A 13706-nucleotide genomic window follows, 5' to 3' on the forward strand; every position below is an offset into this window, starting at 1 on the left:
TAAAGAAATGTTGAGATTAACAAGAATAAATTATGCAAAAGATCGCTATGAAGAACGACATCTTTTTATGTAGCACCGAATCTATCGAAAAATAGAATATTTTTATGATGCAATAGTGATTTTTATTCAAAGCTTCTCTAGTTTCTCAAAAATGCATAGAATGTACGTTGCATAACCATCTATCAACCACGCGTAATAAGTATATGGTAGATAGTAGCAACGACAATATGGAACAAGTTTACTATAGAAAATTAGATCTCCTCGTAGAGGATCGTGCGTTTTAAAAATCACAATGCTTTCGACATTCGTTGAATGTTCTCATCGAAAGCCTTTTCAACTGCGCGCGAACGTTTAAAAATCCACACAATCTAATAATCGACTCGAGTCAGAGAATAACGAAGATCATAACTTTATCTTGCATTTTTCGATCGAAAAAAGAAAAGAAGCAAAGAAGGTGAACGTAACGAAAAAGAATAAAGAGGATAAGAAGCGCGTGCACGAGAATTACGCGAGCTTCGAAAGATCGTGGAGGGCATCGTTAATGACCCACTCTAAGTGGCGAAGAATTACACGCTGGCACGCTCTCCATGTACCCTGATCGAATGCAGGGCCTCTGAAATGCTGAACTACGTCCGCAAGTTTTGTTATCGTTGCCAGAGCGAGGTGACAGAGCTTTAGTGCAAGGTTAGTCGGCGATGAGTGAAGTGGCAATCCTCTGCACGGCCATTATTCTTCGGTAGCGGCTAGGACCAGAAAGGATTTCGTTCGAATTCCTGTCGTGAGTACATTGCTTCATCGGTACATTGGATGGAATATTTCTAAAAACCGACGATTTCGGTTCCTTTCTCTCTGATGTCTCTACATCATTTACGCACGTAGCGAGTCTTCTGGATTTACAGTTTGTCCAAACTATTTCTCATTAAGAATCTCTAAACAAGTGAATATGATATGGTGTCTTTCTCTCAAGACTATCGGTTTTCTTTATCCTCGATCGAGTCGTTAAAAGTTTGTCTTAGATATTTTATGCAAAGATTGTCAAGAGAAATGTTATCACATTTACTTGTAGGAATTTAGTATTCGAATTATGAAGGTTTAATATGTGTAAAAATATATGTACACATTTTAAAAACCTGTTAAGCTATAGCTACATCGAATTACTCCTAGTAATTTTTGTTTTGAAACGATAAATTTGTCAGTGGTAATTTTCTTCAGTTCGATAAAATTCTGATGTAAAAGTTTTCTAACAGAACACAAAGTCCTGAACTGACTTTCTCTTAAATTCTTGAATTTTATTACAAATGTTTGATCAATAGCGTAAATAATTATGATTGAAGCGATATAACGAAAACCGTAACAATTTTGCCAATTGTAATGTACAAACGAAAAATCGGTCTGTGTCATTTTAACAGATTTAGCAATCTTAGTGTTGAGAGGGTGGTTTTTCATTTCTTTGTTTTAGCGGGGTAAATATAAGAGAACTGTAAGTCGTTAGCTTAGTGGAAGCGCGTTTCGCAGAAATAATTAATGCATCTTTCATTCCATTGTATCAAACTGTGATTAATCGCGACGAACGTGCAATTAAGATGTGTACCGGAGAAAAATCTGCTGCATTTAGTTGCGTGAATTTGAGTTAATCCGAGGCAGTGGAGAAATAATCTCATCGATAAATAACACGTAATTTTGTCGTATATTTCATGCCAGGAAACCTTGTCGACTGAAAAATTGTGATTTTCGTAAGTGATAATAAATTTACCAAACAATTTGTTTGTTTCTGATTAGAAAACCGATCGACTTTAAATTCTGAGAGAACGTGTTTCACAAATGATGAAGAATTTTCGAAACAATAGTGGCAAAATCTTTAATTTGATCTCTCAATAAAAAAAATCTGTACTCTCATTATGTTCTTAACTTCGATCGGTTCACACGAATTTAATCTAACAAGTCGTTACTTAGTACTGAAATAAACCAAATTTAACATGCAATCTTATGATACAATATTTTAATTATTAATTTTTCATAGAGAGTTTTTCAACGTTTCTTAACTTGAAAACCTAAAGGAACAGTGAAGAGATATCTTCAGTCCTATGTAATTCAAATAAAACACTACAAAATACATTGTTATGGACGCTTGGAAAATTCAAAACAAAGTCCTCCGCGTGAATAGAGATATAGCACACATAGGATTAATCTTTCAATAATTTTCTAATAATATTTACGTATATTCAAAAATATTTCTAACAAATATAATAATAGTAAAATTGTCTACAATTCCAAGAATACATATTTCGCTGAAGATGGTCTCTCGTGAAAGAATTACCTGAATTTAAGTACAAAACAGAAACGAAACAAAAATCCGCGACGGATCAAGTCTATTGTCCCAGCGAATGGAACTTGAAATCGAATTTGGATTGTTCGCCGCGGACACGATTTCCAGGTAAATCGATACATTCTAAAAAGCAAGGAAGCCCGTGGGACGGGACAACAAAAATAAATTGAGAAGATTAATTGCAATTACCACATAGGTCGGGTTACACCATTGTTTGACCGACGTCCCTCCTGAACTTCGAAACTGGGTTGCATAATGCGGTCGAGGCACGAGCTTAACCCTGCATTGGGCTAAAATTTCATACATGCTCGTCAAAGGAAGCCTAGACGATGATAATTACCATTTTCAACTATGAAAATTATCACGGAAACTTAGAATTGCACAGCATTTCTGTCCATCTATTAACACGACGTAACATTTCTTCTTCTAGAAAGAAATTCAGAAGAAAAGATGATTGTGTCTAAAAAAAAAAAAAAAAAAAAAAAATGAAAAATGAAAAACACGAGATTCAGGTTTACGATCATAGAGAGTTTTCACCGTAACGTTGCGTTTACACAATTTTTATGTATTATTTTACTACTTGGTTCTTAATAAGTTAATCGATGCCGTGACCAAGGGCACTCGAGAAGCAGAGTCGCGAGAATTCGAGACGTAGAGATCGTGCGAGTCAACGAATTTCTCGAGAGAAAAGTTTATTCGCTCGAGAGGAGATAAACTCTTAAACAACATGTAATTTCTTTTCTCTTGTATTTTCCCAGCGTTTCGTTTACTTTCTCTCCCCTTTGATAAAAAGTTACGATAGTTGACATGGTTCAGCATTTTGAAACATCTGATTTTTAATTGACAAGTTTCTCGATCGAAGAATATTAAATGGAGAACCTTTTAATTGAAAAGACGTTGGGTTTTTAAAATCACTGAGGAGCTTGTTTCAACTTCTGAAACTTTTCGGTCGGGATAGATTTTTGGAAAGTAATTTTAATTGATACGCTTGTACTTCGCTTAGTATACTACACCACCTGGAATATTTTCAATTGGATTTTTTATTGCAAAAATTTATTAATATTGAGAAAACTTTATTCTGCAACTGCATTCTCTTATACAAATATTTCTTCTTCATTTGCTACCCACCTCATTCTACAAATATTTCTCCACGATAATTTTGTAGCTCACTCTCTCTTATAAATTTGTTCAAATAATTAATATACGCGGGCAGTAGTCAAACGAAATCCATCTGTCACTCCATTTGATTATTTTACAAATTTCCATTTAATATTAAGGGGACAAATATTTAATTCGTTATTTTCACGATTTATGCTAAGGATCGCGCTACACCAAAACTTTCAGTTCGTAATGTACGTCAATTTTAATGTCATCTGAAGGTTGGAATTATTCTGTATTCCTATCTCATTTAAAATTTAAACTCCACTCTGTAGCATTAATTTGCAGCAGAGACAGCGAATGTATGTAGTAGTCATCTTATCCGTATGCTACAGCGTTCAACGAATTTGCAACTCGTTAATCTAAGCGACACGCAACAAGTATTTTGTTTTAGCAGCATTGCCATTCGTTTCAACTTCATCTGAGCGAATGGAAAATCCACGTTCGATCAAAGGAAATATGGTGCGCGAGTTATTCAATTAATTGTCGTATTTATTGATAGTTTAATTAGTTTGCACATTTTCTTTATTTTCACCACAAATTCTGACCAGTTACATCCTCCTGTTCTAATGTATTTGAAAAAATTAGTGGTTTTATATACAATTTATATACAATGATAAAATGAGAATATTTTAACGTTAATCGAACAAGCTTTCCTTTTAATCAGTAAAAATTATATCCTCGCGAAAAGTTATGACCATCGATATATTCTACCAATTCACGATATATTACGAGTCGTTAACGAATTAAAGAGCTCGTTTTCAAACATAAATCGTACAAAAATTGTTCATTAACCGAATTTGACGAATCGCCAGGCAATTTCTTTTAATTGAAAAAAAGAAACGTGAGGTCTTTTAATCCACCGAGAAGATTATTCGTACAGTTGTAAAATGTCGAATAGATAAAGATTGTACGCGTCTTGTCTTAAGCTCTCATTAGCGTAGGTTGATTCGTGCAGTAAAAAAAAAAAGGAGGGGAAAATAACTTTGCTAAATTCAACCAGGCAGCTTTCGTCGTATTAAAAGTTTTAGGGTTGTTTTATAATTATGAGCCAAGGTTTGCGACAATGCGACGCAGTTTACAATAGTTCGTCGCAGTTGACAATACTTGAGCAACGCGTAGAATAACAGACGATGAAGAATAGTGGTGCAAAAAAACGAATGATATATTATAACGCATGTCGTCATTGATCTGGAAACTCATTAAACGATAGGATTACGGCCATATTCGCGGTTTGTATCCGCGACGGATATAAAACGACAAATTCCGTGGATAGGTTCGTTGTAACAACGTCGACCACTTGGACACAATACTCCTTGATTATCCGTGTGATTTTATTTGCGGGCGTGGAATTTCCACGAAAATTCGAAACTGTATGCCACGGTTTCGTAAACCGGTGTTCCATCGCGAAAGTGCTGGATGAAACTGAGTATACAACGTTCAATTCGCGCAATTCTCTTCAATTGACATCATTCCGCCCTATGTTGCATGACGTTTACGTCATGTTTCGAAGAATTTGACATAGGACGGCGCGAACACCATAAATCAATTGTTCGACAGGCGATCGATCGATTTTAAAGTAAGCTTAAACGCCGTTAGATGAACGGCGTCAAGTGAGTTGGCCGTCGTGTCGTCTGCCGGAAATCGAGCTGGCGACACCAGTTTCGCGCTTGTCACGCGCAAGTGTTAGATTGTTTTAAATGGCGTGACGCGGATGACACTTCTGTAATTGTTAAAATTGTTGATTCTTGTCTTTGAGATAACTGGCAAAGAATTGTAAAAGATAGCCTATTGTCAAGAGGAATTTCTCAGGAGTTCGATGGTTCGTTAAGAGGTTCAAGTTGTGCGATTTAGTATTGTTAAACACTGTATTGTGCAACTATTTGCACGTTCATAATGTATATTGATAAATCTAAATGGCGTGACGCGAACTATACTAAATGGCGTAATTGCTAAAATTGTTGGTTTTTGCCTTCGCGATAACTTTGAAAGCTTCCGTGAAAGATAGCGTATCGTCGAGGTCCGAAGTTTTTTCAGAAGTTCGCCGTTTCAGAAGTTTTATTTCAACTCGTATACTTTAGGATTTTTACGCGGCTTTATGCAAATATTTGGACTTTTATAATGTGTATTGATAAATTTAAACGTTGTGACGCGAATGGTATTAAATATTATGATTGTTAAACTTGTTGATTCTTTCCTTTAACATAGCTTTAAAAAGCTTCTATAAAAGCTAGCGTATTGTCAAGGTTCCTAAAAAAATCGGAGTTTTGTTGAAGATTCAAACTGGTTTAGGATTCTAAAACATTGGATATTTCTATTTTGAAACATTTTATAGCCGCGTTTTATGTTTAAGATATACTGAATCTTCATTTATATTACAGATTGTATCATTATGCTGTTATACCTTTAAATTACAAGACCGTATCTTCAAGACTAATTATTAATCATCTTAGAATCTCAGGATTCGATCCTTCGACTTTTAAATTACGTTACGGTATTAAATCATATTACATGGTAATAAATTTTACCAACTTGTTGAAATAGCTTGTACTCTGCGCAAATCAAAATCGTATTATCACTAGATTGATATACAACTAAGTTACTGTATGTCATAGCAACGTTTCAAATCGATCGAAAATCAAAAACGATGCGGTTCGTATCGCGGCAAATAGTATGCCGTGTGTCACAAACATGAAGGTCTTGTAGTAGACATTGAAAACTATGGAAAAATATATATTACGATATTTATATATTATTAATATTATAACATTGCGAAGATATTCGTTGTTGCAATTTAATTACATTAGGGTTGAGTAAATTAAGCTCATTAAATGTCAGTATAAGAAGAGACAAAATTACATTTTAAATTAAGAACATCGATTTCAAAAATCTCTCGATATTTTTTATTTCTTTTTTTTTCCTCTTAAACATTATAGATCTTTAACTACAGCGCGTTGCAATGTAATATACTCGCGTTTAATAATTTTGCAGAACGATATCCTACGAATATTAAACCTTAATCGTTTCCTAGAATTAACTCAAATAAATCCAGGAAATCCCTCAGAGCCATTGATAATTGTCTTACCTGGTAGTAAGTACTTTAACTACGAAACATTACATTACATCGACGACTGTTAATGCGTTAACTGAATTATCGTTTATAGACTAGTAAATTAAGTCACCCTACATAGAAATACAAAATTAGATTTTACGTTGAAAGCGTTGATTTTGGAATCTGTACTGGTCGATCTTATAATTCTACTCCTGTACGAAATTCTGGCAACACTATATCGGAGAACGGAGTTTAAATTATTAATATAAGAACTACTTCAAGTAAATTCAGATTTGCTTCTGAATAATCATGGTTTTCCCATGCTGAAAAATGATCGAGCAATATGAATAATAAAGAACCATTTCTTAGAATTAAATGAGTTTCTATATTTCATTTTCCTAATATAAAATTTTACCAAATACCAAAATTAATACACTTGGACCTAATTAACTAGTATGATATAATAAATACAATGTTATACTAAATAAATATATTAATAATTACAATGCTAAGTGTATTTCGAAATTATTTCTTATTCCCTTTAACAAAATCCTTGCACCTATCATGTTTTTGCAACAGCCTGTATATACAAGGTGTCTCGTCTTGATCGAGCCAGGCAAATATCTCTTAAACCGTATATTATTCGAAAGAAGTGTTTCTTCGAAAAATACATAGCTTCGAGATCTCAAGGTGACCTTCGTTTATTCAAATGGATTTCTACATACATTTTTTTCATACGCTATTCGATGGATTTTTTAATTCCCTACAAACCAGTATTAGAGTACTTCAATGGAAAAATGATTAGTTCAAAAGGTATTCCAGCTTCAACCTTGTAAAACTTATCGCATGAAAGACAAGGAAAGATAACACAGCGCACTTACGTTCATATGTTTCTTGTCCTCCACACGCTCAATTTTAATGAAATTAACAATGAGATATCTTTTAAGCTAAGAATTTTCAGATACAACTACCTTGATACTTTTCCGTAGAGAACTAAAAAGTGCATCGGATGGTGTATGGAAGATAAAACGTATAATTCAATTGGAAGAAACAACGGTTATCTTAGAATCTCGTAAACGCTTCCACTTAGACAAATCCAATTGAACGTCGTAAGATGGGCCAATTAAAACCGTACAATTTTATTGTACGCTCTTTCTCGAATTACGTATAGTTTAGGATATATGTTTGCGTGGAACGATCAAAATGAGACACCATGTACATTAATACATTCCACATTCATTATCGCGAAATTGCGTTTCCCTTTGACTTTTTCGAGTTTCCGGGACGCGACAGCACGTTCCATTCAACCGCAATTCGCGTACTCGCTTACAATTAGTCAGGGTCGCGATACTCGCGAGTTCCACTAGCGCGATTAGTCATAATGGCTATTATTTTATTGTGTAACAGCTTTTTCCCTCGTTGCTTGCCAATCGAATTGCCTGTTACCGAGAGGCACTACTCGACACGCCCGCGTCTCTAAACGTTAAATACCTTGAATATTAATGTCAGCGACGTCTGATATAGTGCATTTTACCGATGATGAAATCCACTCGATCACTAGGGAAAAACACGGCGTAACGAGGGCGTGTGTACACGAAACGTGGATCATTTGCTCCGCACGATCGATCATGCTAATGTAACGAATATAACAAATCGTTACGATAGCTTCTACTCTTAGAAGAAAGAATAGAAATACCAGCAGACACTGGGAAAATGACAAATGTACAATCAGTTCCAAGTAATCCGCATGTCTTGAAAACATTGACATTCTTTGTTTAAATAAAGCATGTAGGAGTCAATCTGACAAGCTGAACTGATCGATTTCGATGTTTGAAAAGTTTTTAATTTTACGTATCAAAATACGTAGATAGGGTTCATTTCGCAGAAACGGAACGATTAATTAACCTCGATAGAATTGGTCAGTTTTATTTCTATATCGTAGTTACTTTTTGTTTTATTACGCAAGAATAAAACAGTTATGTTAATCGTTTTGTTACGAAATACGTTAACTCTACGCTGAAATTTTAGAAGATTTTACTCGAGTATAAATAGCCTTTCTATTACGAAGACTTTTGTATGGGAATGTAGATGCCGAAAAATGTCAGCTCGAAAATACAGAGAAAAGATTTATATATAAAATTCAGCATAAACCGGAAACGCCACTTCAAGACGCGTAAATGTACCAATGTATCTTTCATCAAGATAGAAAAAGGGACGTCGAAATTATTAATAGACTAATAGACTATTAATAATTAATAGACTATTAATAGACTGTTGAATGGTTTAATCGAGACACAATGGAATACACAATAGAATTTTTACAGAAATACATAATAACAGAGTAGTGATACATCAACGGCTGTCATCAATCTCAGGTGTGCGTTATTACGTTGACCCTGGCCACGGATTAGCTAACACCTTGATGGTGACGTTATTAATCGATGGGGTTTTTACTTTCTGAATGATATACAGCATTATGTGACGTTTCCTATTTCAGCAGATTGACTTTAGAAAGAAAGAAACTGTAGAAAGAGAAAGGGAGAAAATGGGGAGTCATAAATTCTCGTATCATTAATAGAAGTCTAAATATCACGTGATAAGTTATATATAGCACGTAATAAAATATTCGGCTTACCTTTTCAATTTAGTTTCCATCAAAGATAGATTACGGATTTTTATGCAAATTCATATCTTTACGAATATAACTGAAGGAATGGGACCTCGATGGATAATCATTTTTTCGATAGATATTATAACGAGTACTATAGTTCGAATTTATTCATATATTTTTGCTTATGTTTCGCGTTTAAGTCTCCCATAAGTGCATAAAAAGTTGCATACTAGTCAAAAATTGAATGGTCACACATTTTGGTCAAACTTGAGTTAAAAGTAAAATATGGTTCTACAATGTTTGTAAATTATTGCAGATATTGCGATCAAAAGGCGATTTAATATTAAACACAAGAAGCACATTAGGTGCTCGAAACATGTGGCACAGCGTAGCTTAAAAACCCCTTTATCTCGACATGCGCTAAATGTGTTTTAGATCTTTACTCTCGGTTTCCATTCGATTAAAAACGTAGAATGAGAAACAAAACTCCAGAGAGTACAAACGTCCCTTCCATAGGATTCCACAAGAATCATCCCCATTCAACATACATAACATCCGTACGTACATCGATAAAAGTCCAGTATTTCTTTCCGATCGGAGAAAGCAAGCCATTCTCATGAGACTTAAAATTCGACATACTAAACTGACACACTCTCATAACTTTATCCTATTTGTAGATGATAATCTTCTTAATCGTAGCAACGTTAATGCATGAAAAGTAAATTAAATTAAGAAATAAATTCGCTCTGCCAAACGAGATGCAGCATGTCTAAATCAGAAGCATTGAAGATCTTCTTTATCTTCTCAAAGATATTAATCTGTATCAGCAATTATGATATCGTAAGCTACCTGCTTAATTCTAACATACGCTGTAGCGTAGTATAGATACCGTTGTTTGAGTTTCTAACTTGCCTTATTGCATTCTACGCTTTGCTCTTTGTTACGTATTTTATTAATCGCGGTAGCTACCTAATCCCGGACCATAAAAATCATGAAAACGATAAAGAAATAAATAAATAAGGAAGAACAGAGCATCGACTATTAGTAAAACCTACTCGACGATAGAAGCGCCTTTTCTTCGTTTCGCGGTGCCGCGAAAACGAAAGAAAAACCGCGGCCAACAGAGCGAAGGTAAAGAATCGGAAGCCGGCGGCAGAATTAAGAGGAACGCCGTTGGCTGTTTACAGTGAATACCGGTCGCGATAAATCCAGCCTCCGGTACACTCGAAATTGCTTTTCGAGGGTCGCCTTGTAGCGGATGCAATTAAACAGGATCACTGTACGCTCGTAATAAAATCTCCAAGTTCCAGTGCGCTTCCGGGATGAAAGAATCGGCTGCCTCCGCGGTGCGACGCTATTCCCGGCCGTGCAAAAAGTTCCCTTGAAAGCGCGCACTCCTCGTAACGAGCTTTTGCTAATTTTTTTAATTAATTCAAGATCGAATAGGTATCGATTAGAATCGCGATCCACATTTACGCGTTTCGATGAAACACGAATTATTAACACGAAAACACTTTCGTATTGGGTTTGAATAACATATAACGAGGTTTGAAACGAGCAGAATGTTTAATTGAAAAATTTAACTTACATTTTTACGAAGCGTCAAGACATTGTGAGATATATTTCGAAGGATTATATTTTGCTCAAATGTTTGCATTGATTTGCACAAATTATGCAGCTATATTGTTACAATATGGAACGTATTATAATGAAACGTATATTGTTACAATAATGTAAGGTAAAACCAATCCATAAATTACAGTAATGAAATTTCATATTGAATATGTACGATATTGTAACTATACAAATTAATGAACAGTTTAACAGTTTAATTAATGAACATGATAAACAATTTAATAAATCACAACTGAAGACCTTAGTAAAATAGACGTGTAAGTGCAGTTATTCAAGAAGATGATAAAAACGCTCATACAATTCCAGTTTTAATAGCATGAAAGTATAACTGCACTTACACATTTCAGAAATATTAATTATCCTAGTACTATTGCTCTTTTAATATAACGTTTTTGAACACGTAACATTAAAATCACGAAATCTATCATGATGGATCTGCCACATTATGTTCAGTTATGTTTCCTGTACTTCTCACGGAAATTACTTAACGAAATAAGGTTCGACTACGTCTAAATTTAATCTTAATTCTTTTATTTTTTTAAATTTGCTAAAAATCTCGTGTTATTTTTAGCTCATTAAAAAGGTTTCGTATTATATTCATATATTTATACAAATTGGTGGGAGGATTTTAATTAACGATAGCCTGCGTCCATCGAGGCAAGTGGAATTAAATTTGATCTTGTAATGAAAGTTTGCCAGTTGCACTCTGTGTTTAAACGGCTCGAAGGTATTTAGTGTTTTTTGTAGAAAATCGAGAGCCGCAATGTTATACAGATTGTGAAGCTGTTCGCAAGAGATACGAAAAGTTATGAAGATGCCTACTCGAAAGTTCCCATTAGCCTACTTAAACCAAGTGCATCGCCCTCAACGACAACGACACTTATACTCACCAGTCTCCACCAAAATATGCAAACTACCCCTATGAGAGGTATTTTTCTTTTCTTTTGATAAAAACAAAACTGTATAATAAGCGATACAGAACTTTGCAAGTATAATCACATAAAATCAAGCGGCGTTAGGTAAAACTTTGGTAAACTTCTTATGAATATCGTAACTTTGATCTTCAAAATATAGTAAATTATACCATCAACCCTTAACGCATACCAAGATAGGACAAGCGATGTCTTCTTATCAAGAAGGCTATTAACATTCTCGAAAAACTGTACGATCTTTTTAATAGTTCCATCGATTAGCATTAATATATATTTTTTTTAGAAGAATATTATACAATATCGCGGAACATTTTACTCGAAGGATTTTATTAAAGTAAAAAGTACGTCAAAATAAAATTACGCTCTGACCAGAAATTATTAACAGTCACTGTGTACGCTATCATTTCGTAAAAGCGCGTTATAATTAAATTTTATTAAAAGGATAATACCGTTAAACAGCTTCGAGGCAAATACTAAAAGTATCGGATAAGCGTTTTTTCATCCAGCAAAAATTCAACAAGAACGTACTGTAAAATGGTAAGAAACTTCTAAAATCCTTTAATACGTCAAGAAGTTGGCGTTCGAGTCTAAAGTGGAGATAAAAAAATGCTTGTTTTCACCGAAAAGGCGAAAGCTCAAGAGATCGTTTTAAGCGTCTTAAGAAAATTATAGCCCGTAAGCATGGAACGTTGAAAAAGTAAATTCGAAGAACAGAATATTATTTGGAGATTGTTTTATTGGGCATGCGCATAAAGGAGCGCAACCACCTCTCTATGAACGCTTTCTACATACGAAACGGTTGTGTGCTGAACAAACATCGGACCAATCTCGGTTCACTTCTTCCCTCGCGGCCTGCTTTCACGAATCTCCATCCCTGAAACCATCCTTTCATCCCTCGTGGTCGTGGGTTTTTCGACGCTTCTCTCGTGCGATTGAAAGTAAAGGGAGAGAAAAGAATTAGAGCGATGTTCATCGATTAGGGACGAAGGGTGAGAAAGCATACAACAGTGAAATAGCAAACAGAGAACTTTTTAGGCCTTTAGGCTTTTAATCATTTTTGATAACGTTAGAATTCCAAGGAGAAGTGTAACTGGAAGTCCGCTTTACTGCGGAAGGCAGAATTATGAAATGTAAATAAATAAATAAAGTAACTTTAGAATCTTCAATTTTTAATGATTTAAAAATCTCTGATTTTTAATAATTTTAGGATCTTTAAGAGAAGATTAATCTTAATAATTTTGGAATCTCTGGACAATTTTCATAATTTCATTGATCGATTAAAATGATTTTTGATTCCAAAAATTAAAGTTTCGCGTGAAATTTATTTTTATCAATATCCATAGTTTTTAACAACAAAACACGAGATTCAGTATAAAATAATTTTTGTACCATTGCGCCGGTGTGAAATTTTAAGCATGGACACTGTGTACCTGGAAAATAAGTCGAATACAGAACGTAAAAACGCGTAAAATAGGTTTGAAGTAGAGAAAATGAGGTTTGTAGAATTGTAAAGTGCTGTACCGAGCAGGATTTTTTATTCAAACGAAGTACTTTGTGGTCGAAAGTTTTACGGATTCTAAAGCGATGAGAGCAACAGGTCCCCTACTAAATGTTTCATATTTTTAACTAATTGTTAAGAATTTCAAACGGATGAGATAACCTCGTTAAAGACCGTAGAGAATTTTAAAGTTTGTCGTTTTGTATATAAAATCTGATTATAGACGGTCTCTACTGATACCATCTTTCGGTTTAAATCTTCTTCTTTGCAAATCAATTAAAAATTCTTTCAAATAAAAACTATTTATACTTATGTAAATTATTATGAATTTATAAATATATTTAAATTTGTTGTGGTCAGACACGAAGGCCTAATGTAAAATAAACTGCCTTGCATAACTTACGTGTAATAACAGCTGGACAAATCTTTAATTCTGTGGTTGACGAGGAAAAAAACAAAAAATGTTTATCACGGAAAACGTATAAATATAAACT

At 34.3% G+C, this 13706-nt stretch overlaps 1 pseudogene; it reads left to right on the forward strand.

Annotated features, from left to right (window-relative positions):
* Nucleotides 1–611: 611 nt before the first annotated feature.
* LOC126876096 (carcinine transporter-like) overlaps nucleotides 612–13706 on the forward strand; it is a 51222-nt pseudogene continuing 38127 nt past the window's right edge.

This window comes from Bombus huntii, unplaced genomic scaffold, assembly GCF_024542735.1.
Source record: "Bombus huntii isolate Logan2020A unplaced genomic scaffold, iyBomHunt1.1 ctg00000064.1, whole genome shotgun sequence".
NCBI classification, from domain to species: domain Eukaryota; kingdom Metazoa; phylum Arthropoda; class Insecta; order Hymenoptera; family Apidae; genus Bombus; species Bombus huntii.